Source organism: Nanorana parkeri, unplaced genomic scaffold (assembly GCF_000935625.1).
Source record: "Nanorana parkeri isolate BGI_ZX_2015 unplaced genomic scaffold, ASM93562v1 scaffold2152, whole genome shotgun sequence".
Lineage (NCBI taxonomy): Eukaryota > Metazoa > Chordata > Amphibia > Anura > Dicroglossidae > Nanorana > Nanorana parkeri.
In genome coordinates this window covers 110,992-120,006 of record NW_017308420.1, presented here as the reverse complement: position 1 = coordinate 120,006, position 9,015 = coordinate 110,992, and the positions used below count along the sequence as shown (strand labels likewise).

Sequence of the window (9,015 nt, the reverse complement as noted above, 5' to 3'; positions counted from 1 at the left end):
CACTCCGCCAATCACTAGGGACCCTACCAGTCATTAAGGAGTCCTTAAAAATGAGGATTAATGGTCTAGTTATAACCTTGCTTAGTTCCTTAAGTACCTTGGGGTGCAGGTTATCCGGACCCACTGATTTATTTGCATTGAGCATTTTAAGTCTTTGTTGTATCCCGGTTTCCACCAACCACTGCGGTATATTTTGAGTTAAACTGGGAGTTTTATCATGTATGTCAAACCCGTTTCCCTCCTGAGTGTATACTGAGGAGAAAAAAGTGTTCAGCGCCTCAGCCCTCTCCTTGTCATTTGTGACTAGCTTCCCGCTTTCTTCCTTTATTGGGCCTATCTGCTCCTTTCTCACCTTTTTACTGTTAATATACTGGTAGAATTTTTTGGGGTTCTTTTATTTTTTTAAAATAAATTCTTTATTTATGAAACAGCATATATGAGATACAATCAGACGTATAAAGGTATAATAATAAATTGTTACATACAATCCACAGAATGGCATCCGCCAGGGCCACCGCCCCCAGGGGGGTCCAGACATAAATCAAACATTCAGCTATTAGGCATTTCCCCGACAAGGAGAAGAGAGCATATTAATCTGTCGTCGGTGGGCCTCCCTGCCGCTGTGCCATATAAACAAAGAGGTATCGTTGTGGTTTGTAAGCGTAAAAGCATATATCTAAATTCTAATTGGGGAGACCGGTGTGGCCAGCTGTTCCAATTACCAGTTTTTCAGGGTAAACAGGGGAAGACAGAAGGGAGAGTTCTAGGGAGGCAAGGTGAAGTAGAAAAAATGAGGGGGCCTTGGGGATGTTGGTGATCGAGAACCTCTGGATGGAGTGACTGGATGGAGTGGACTTTGGACCAAAATTCTTGAAGCGATGGACAGGACCAGAAAATGTGGAACATGCCCGCAGAGGAGGAACCGCATCTCCAGCAGCAGTCACTGGAGTCAGGAAATATCTTGTGTAATCTACTGGGAGTACGGTACCATCGAGTAAGTATTTTGTACCCTGATTCCTGATACCGATTACTAATAGAGGACTTCAAGGATAGCTGCAAGATTCTTGAGGTGTCACTGTGAGAGAAGGTAAGCCCCAGATCCCTCTCCCATGCTGCCATAAACGGCAAAGGAAGATCACAGTCCGGGGCTAGGAGTAACTGATAGCATAGCGAGAGGGCTCTAGGTAAGTGTCCTGGGGAGGTGCACTCATGCTCGAAAGTTGTGAGAGAGCGTGTCATCAGTACGGGGCGCGGGAGAGAAGCGAGGAAATGGGAAAGTTGAAAATGGCGCCAGAAGCCCAGTGGGGCCAGGATGGGATCCCTATCCATGTCAGAGCATGTCGGCCAGCCCTTTCCCTGAATAAAATGAAGTGCCCTAAACTTTTCCTTGAGACCCAGTTGTACGAACCCAGGGTCCTGCAGCCCAGGGGAAAATTAGGGGTTCCCAAGCACCGGGAGGAGCAGGGAGGGGGAGACCAGTCTAGAGTCAAATACCGTTCTGGCAATCTTCCATGTCGGTCCCAACGTGGGGTGTGAACGTATCACCTGAGAGATCCTAGGGCACCACGGGAGTGTTTTGAGGGGAAGCTGCGAGAAAGACTGCTCCAAGGAGACCCAAGGTTTCAGCTTCTCGTGGTGGCACCAATCCAGTATCCGCGTTAGATGGGCCGCCATATGGTAGAAGTTAAGGTCAGGCAGGGCCAGACCCCCTAACCGTTTGGGCCGAAGGAGAATAGAATGGCGGATCCTAGCCGGCTTCGACCCCCACACAAAACAGGGACTGAACTGACACGAAGAACCCCTTTGGAATCGAGATGGGCAACACCTGGATTGGATATAACAATCTCGGGAGTACATTTTGTTTGATAATATTAACTCTACCTGTCCAGGAAAAGGCCAAACGGGAGCACCCCGATATATCCTCTTTGATCTTCTGCAACAATGGTAAAAAATTGAGAGAGTAAGTATCATCCAGTTTCCGCAGAAGCTGGATTCCTAGGTACTTCAGGGAGGATGTAGACCATGCGAATGGAAAGTTGCGTTGAAGTCGTTGCACCTGAGAGCTAGGCAGAGTGAGGTTCAAAGCCTCCGATTTCTGGGCGTTAATATGGAAGTTCGAAAGATCCCCGTATTTGGAGAATTCGCTAAGTAGGTTCGGGATGGACACCTTCGGGGAGGTCAGAAAGAAGAGCAGATCATCCGCGTAAGCGGCCACTTTATGGGTTCGGCCCCCGGCCACTACGCCTCCTATATCTGGGTTGGCCCTGATCGAGCGAAGTAAGGGTTCTAGGGTGAGTACAAAGATTAGTGGGGATAGTGGGCACCCCTGGCGAGTACCGTTAGAGATGGAAAAAACCTGCGATAGTGACCCGTTCAATTGGACCCTGGCTGTCGGTGTGGAGTAGAGGGACATCACCCATGAAAGCATATGTGGTCCTAGGCCCACATGTTCTAGGGTGTGCTTCATGAAGGACCAATCGACCCTGTCGAAGGCCTTCTCCGCATCCGTAGATAGCAAAAGGGTGGGGGTGGCCTTCGACACAGCCGAGTGGATTAGGTTCAGAGCTCGGGTGGTGTTGTCCCTGGCCTCCCTCGTGGGGATGAAACCGGCTTGATCAGTGTGGATTAGTGCTGTAATGTAAGGCAGAAGCCGCATAGACAGTATTTTGGAGAATAGCTTGGTATCCACATTCAATAAGGAGATAGGGCGATAGCTCGGACATATCTTCGGGTTTTTTCCCGGTTTCGGGATCACCGTTATGTGCACAGAGAGCGAATCTCGTGGCAGAACCCCTGTGTCTCTCACCGAATTAAGGGCTTGCACAAAGTGGGGGGCGAGGATGGGGGCATGTTGCTTATAATAAAGCAAGGTGAATCCATCCGGGCCCGGGGCCTTGCCCGAGTTAGTCAGCTTCAGAGCCTCCGTGAGTTCGAGGTCCGTTATCGGGCTCTCTAGGAGCTCAATCACTTCGGGGGGAAGCGAGGGGAGCGCCGACGAGGACAGGTACGACTCGATCCGGGACGAATGTAACTCTGCTGTTCTGGCCGGCCTTGGACGCGGGATATTATAGAGGGATGAGTAGTAGGATCGGAAGTTATCCGCCATATCTGATGACAGATGGAGAAGGGCACCCAAGGGCGATTTCATTGCAGCAACAAAGGTCTTAGACCTCTGTTGCCGTAGGGCATGGGCCATGGATCTACTGCATTGGTTACTAAATTCGTAGAAATGACGCCTGCATTTAACTAACATTGCCTTAGCTCTTTGGGTACATAAGGAGCGCAGCGGGTCTCTACAAACAGTCAGCTTAGCCATTGGTGACTGGTTTGGGCTTCGTTTGTGTCTAGTTTCGAGAAGATGGATTTGCGTCAAAAGAGAGTCAATCTGTTGCTGGCGTTGGCGCTTGACTCGAGACCCCAACTTAATCAGGGAACCCCTAATGTATGTCTTGTGTGCTTCCCAAATCGAGTAAGAGGAACATTCAGAGGCCTGATTCAGTGAGAAGTAGGTGCACAGATCATCCTCAATTTCCCCCGCAAGAGTCGGGTCCTGAATTAGGGCCTCGTTCAAACGCCAACGCCACGGTCCGGTTCCCGTCGTGCCCACATCTAGCTGGATCTGTACGGGGGCATGGTCAGAAAGGGTAATGTTGCCTATTGCTGTCCCAGAAATTAGGGGGAGGGCGGAGTGGTGGACCAGGAAATAGTCAATTCGAGTATAAGTCTGTTTGGCCGAGGAGAAGAATGAGTAGTCCCGCCCCTGGGGGTGGTGGACCCTCCATACGTCGGAGAGCTGGTGAGAGTGGAGGCACCTCTTAAGTCGACGCCGCGCCGCACTCGACAGACGCCATGTAGGCCTGGAGGAGTTCACCTCCGGGTCCAGTAAAAGATTGAAGTCCCCCCCTATCACGAGAATCCCCTCCTTGAAGTCGTCTATCAGGGTCAATACCTTCTCAAGGACTGGGAATTGTGCTTCATTAGGAAGGTACACATTGATGAGGGTGACCATTTGCGCCTCTATCTTACCCTTAACCATCAACAGACGGCCGTCCTCCCCTGCTTGCATGTCCACATAGGTCCATGGCGGTCCTCTGGCAAGTACAATCGAGACCCCCCTAGATCTCTTATCAGGCGAGAAGCTATGATACGCCGTCGGGTATCTGCGATCTCTGAGCGATGGAGTGTGGCCTAAGCAGAAATGGGTCTCTTGTAGGAAGCCAAAATGAGCTCGCTGCCTATGCAGGTCGTGCAGCACCATGGCCTGTTTCTCGGGGATGTTCAGACCCCTCACATTGTGAGAGATAAGGCGGAACGGAGGCATCTCTAGGCTGGAGCTGCAGAGGTGCGGTAACCCCCTCAGAGAGGGGCAAGAAAAGGGAGGGGGGGAGAAAGGAAATGAAAAGCAAGAAGGAGTGGTGGGGAGGGAGAAGGGAGGAGTGGGGAGGGGAAGCAAGTGGGAAAGGGGGAAAGTAAAGGTGGGTGGAAGGTAGGGACCAGGAGAGGAGAAGTGGATATAGGGTGGAGATACATAGGGAATGAAAGGTACAGAATAGTAAACACTATTGGGAACCGAAGTTCAGAAAAAAAAACCCCAAGCCGTACCAGACGGATCCTTGAGGGTGAACACTATTTGGGGAAAGTGTCAAGACAGGCGTCCAGAGGCGCACCCGTAGAGGCCATTAGTATGTGGCGTCATTATGCTTTTTCACCCACGCCGCTCGAAGGATGGCCTCCTTCATGGTGAAATAGTGAACGCGGCATATGACATCGCGTGGGCGTGAAGAATTCGGGTTGCGGGCTCCCGCCGCTCGGTGGACCCGATCCAGAATTACCTCTGCAGGGGCCGTGTCCCCGAGGAGAGATGCGCATAGGGCCTGAACCGTTGCTTGCAGATTGGGGGCTTCTGTGGCCTCTGGGATGCCTCGTATGCGGAGGTTATTTCGTCGTCCCCTATCTTCCATGTCCTCCGCATGGAGCTGCAGAGCGGCAAAACTCTGTTCCGATTGAGTGGCCGCGTGCTCAATTGCAGTGAGCCCAGTGAGGAACATGCGGATTTAGCTTCCACTAGCTTCGAAATCCCGTTTGGTGGGCAGGTATTTCAAAAGGGCCCGCATTCCCTCAGGAACATCAGGCTTGAAGTCGTTGCCCGAATCTCGGTCCGTGTCCCGGTCTAAATCAAAGAGCTCGATGAATTCTGCCGGCGAGGCGCTGCGAGCCGAGGAATCACGTCTTCGTGACCTGCAGGGAGACACAGGAGCAGAGGCCGTTGGCGCCATCTTGGTACTGCTGCGTGTCGTAGAGGCCGAGGCTCGGGGAGTGAAGAAGTGTTGGATGGGATCGTCTTGGGTCAGTCGCTTGTTACCTCCATCCTTGCCCCGTTTAGACATGTCGATCGTGGGGTCCACATGGGTTGAAAAGTCCTTGATAGAGTGCAAAACGTGGTCGGGTGCCTCGGAGCTCTCTCAGTGTGCTACTCACGCCGCCTGGGGTTCTTTTTACTATCTATGGCGATATGCTTTTCGCACTCAATTTTAGCTACCCGGGTTACTAGTTTGCATTTCTTGTTACATTCTTTGTAGTTAAGGAACGCCAATGCCGTCCCCTCCTTCTTATATTTTATAAATGCCGCTCTCTTGTCCTTGACGTGATGTTTTACAGTTTTATTAAGCCATATAGGTTTAGTCTTTGATCTTTTGCTTTTGTTCCCTAAAGGTATACACTTTGAACTAGCAGTATGCAGTGTGTTTTTAAAACAATCCCACATCTGGTCTGTGTTTAGGTTGTGAAATAAGTTTTCCCATTTTATTTCCCCCACTAGGTTGTGCAGCTTATCAAAGTTGGCCCTTCTGAAATTGAAGGTTCTAGTCCGTCCGGCCCACTTCCCTTTTCTGTATTCAATATTAAAAGTAATCACATTGTAATCACTATTACCCAGTGACTCCCCATTGTATTGGGTGCCAGAGAAGACCCACCACCTTCAGGCTGAGCATTGAGACTCATATGAGAATAAACAACTTCTAACATGTGTGACACAAACTCGTTCTTGTCTTCAATAGAAGCAATCTTAAAAGCAATTACACTCTTCTTATTCTGAAAGGAACGAAGTTGACCTGACACTTTCACGTAACTTCCAGGAGGCACAACTACACTTTCACAGCTTGCTTCATCAGTATCCACCCATTGTCTGACATCCATGGGTGTTGCAGTCATGTCATCTATTTTATATAAGATGTTGGTTGGTGATTTTTCTGCATGTCTCACTATGCCAACTATTGTAACCTGACTGCAAAAAAGGGTGTTTTGGAGACTGGGGTTTTTTAGGCACTCGAGGCAATAATTCATATAAAAAATATAGCTTTTATTAAATGCATGATTAAAAAGAAAAACTCATATTGTAAAAGGAGAGGCAACCTAAGAGGAAAAACTTAAATCTCCACCAGAGCCCTGAGTATTGGCTGATTATAATGCCATTAGCATAATTCATTCAATTGATTGATACAGACAAATTTATTTGTAGGTCGCACCTCCTACAATGTGGTTGACACTATTCAATTGACTAGACAACTACTAAATTCATTTATTTATCTTCCGTATGATCGGAACGGGAGAAAATGTTGGAATTTAATGAGTATTTGAGACCATCCGTTCCATTAGGATGGATTAGATCTGGCCCGTTGGGGCTGATTGTTGTTATTAGATTGTTCACAGATTATACTGTCATAACATAAAATTATTCTCTTAGTTAAGTCAATTGATAATATCAACCATTAACAATCGCTAGTGCGTTACATAATATTGACTTTTGTACATGAGCTCGGAGGGAATGTAGTTTCACAGCTTTGACTCAGGACATTAGAACTGGTGGAGTATAACGACAACGCGTTTCGCGTGTCACCACGCTTCCTCAGGTCTAGAGGTGTTCTAGATTGAAAGTATAAAACAATCATATAAGTCAACTATATCCAATTGAGGATGATGTATATAGTTATAATTAAACAATAGAATAGACAAAAGTGCACTACAATGTCCAAAGTGTGTAATCCAAAAATGCTTCCACAAGCCAATAGCAACAGCTGGTAAGCACAAAGAAAAAACCAGAAACAAATACAAGGAATCATAATAAACAAAAAACAAGAAGCAAAAGGAACCAAAAAGGGGGCTAAAATTTCATACATAAGGGTGCCAGTCTTATCAGTCCCAGAATGAGCCAACGGATGCCCCCATAGAGTGATGTCAAGTAGTTCAAAAGTTTTAAGGTTTAAAATTTGCCCTGACAGTGGAATTAATCAGTCAAGGTGGCAGCATCTAGCCCATGTTATAAGTCAGGATGTCAATTGGCATCAATTGGAAAATCTTAAAAAATGGCATGAAAACAAGAAGCAGAAAAGAAAAGAGTATAAAGGAAGAAAGCCACCATGACGGACCAGAGCCCTTATCAGTTAATCAACCCATATCAAAGAAAAGAAAATAAATGTTTGTCAAAGCAAGACCCTCATCCAATGTAGGCAGCTGCCCATCCGGAAGGAGAAGAAAAAAGAAAAAACGGGGCGTGGCTTGACGCGGAACCAAGATGGACGCTTAGCTCTTCACCTCCGACACCTGGGACCCCCTCTGTACGCTTTTAAGTGGGATTCCATTATTCGCAGTTATGGGGAGAACGGGGAAGAACACCCCAGCGACTAAAGCTCCTAAAGGGCACAGTTCCCAATCGGGTAGAAGCCTCCCGGAACTGTTCCGATCACAGCCATCGGAGGGCCGCGTGGAGAAAGCGGCGCCATCTTCCCCTGAGACGTACTCACCCAACAGCAGCCCTAGCAGGCAATCGATGGATGAACAGCACCCTGATCTGCTGGCCCTGATGGGACAGATGCCGCGCATGTCCGACCTCAACTCCATAGCTCAGGATATCAAAGCCACATTCTCAGCGGCGATATCCGAACTCAAATCGGACCTCCGGTCACTGACGGGCCGCATCCAAACAATGGAAGAAGTTACTTCCCGCCACGCATTGGCCCTGACCCGGTCTAGCCGAGTCTCTGCTGAACAAACCTCCCGAATGATGGAAATGCATCGCCACCTCGAGGATTTAGACAACCGGGGTCGCAGACACAACCTACGGGTGCGAGGCGTCCCGGAGACCGTTGATGCGGATCGAATAGAAGCCACGCTACTACACATATTTAATGACCTGCTGGAAAGGCCGCCGGAGACGCTAGTCTCCATGGAGCGTTTCCACCGGGCCCTGCGCCCCAAAGGTCGAGACAATGATCCTCCAAGGGACATAGTATGCTGCCTAGTAGACTTTCGCCTCAAAGAAGACATCCTCCGAAGGGCCAGAGAACGTCCACGCATCCTGTTTCATGAGGCGGAGATCAAGCTGTTCCAGGATCTCTCACACATCACGCTGCAGCATAGGAGAGCCATCAGACCCCTATTACAAGTCCTCCGATCCCGAGGCATCAATTACCGCTGACGTTTCCCATTTGGCCTTGCAGCTCTGTGGGCCTTTTTCCCCTTTCTCCCCCTATTTGGAGCGTACCCCTACCCATAGGTTTGAGCCCTGCTCTCACCGGTTGGCTCTGGATCCCCCCCTTGCTCCATCTGCCACCCTCCCTACACTGGGTAGCTCTCCATCAGTACTGCTGGCCTCCTAATTAGGATCGGGATCCCCCCCTGTACAAAAGCTTTCCACGCAGATGAGACCCCCGTTAGGGACTGTTTCGGGGGCTGACCCCCCTACAGGACGATCGTCATATTCGCTGACAGCAAATCACGCCCATGATTGCATGCCTGGACTCCGCGCCCCCCCCTCCCTCCGTCTCCGGCCCATCGATCCCCCTGACCCTGCTCTACAACCTCTCCCCTACAATATTCACTGATGCCAGTTGACTAGACATGAACGACACCAAAGTGAGACCTCCAGATCTCTCATCTCACGGTTTGTTGCAGATGTTAAAAGTATGTAAGCATTGAGGTCGGATTTTGTGCTATTTTGTGGCGTTGGCTATATATCGG

The 9,015-nt window shown here is 49.2% G+C and overlaps 1 pseudogene; it reads right to left on the bottom strand.

Annotated features, from left to right (window-relative positions):
• Window positions 1-5,054: 5,054 nt before the first annotated feature.
• LOC108800887 overlaps window positions 5,055-9,015 on the bottom strand; it is a 10,317-nt pseudogene continuing 6,356 nt past the window's right edge.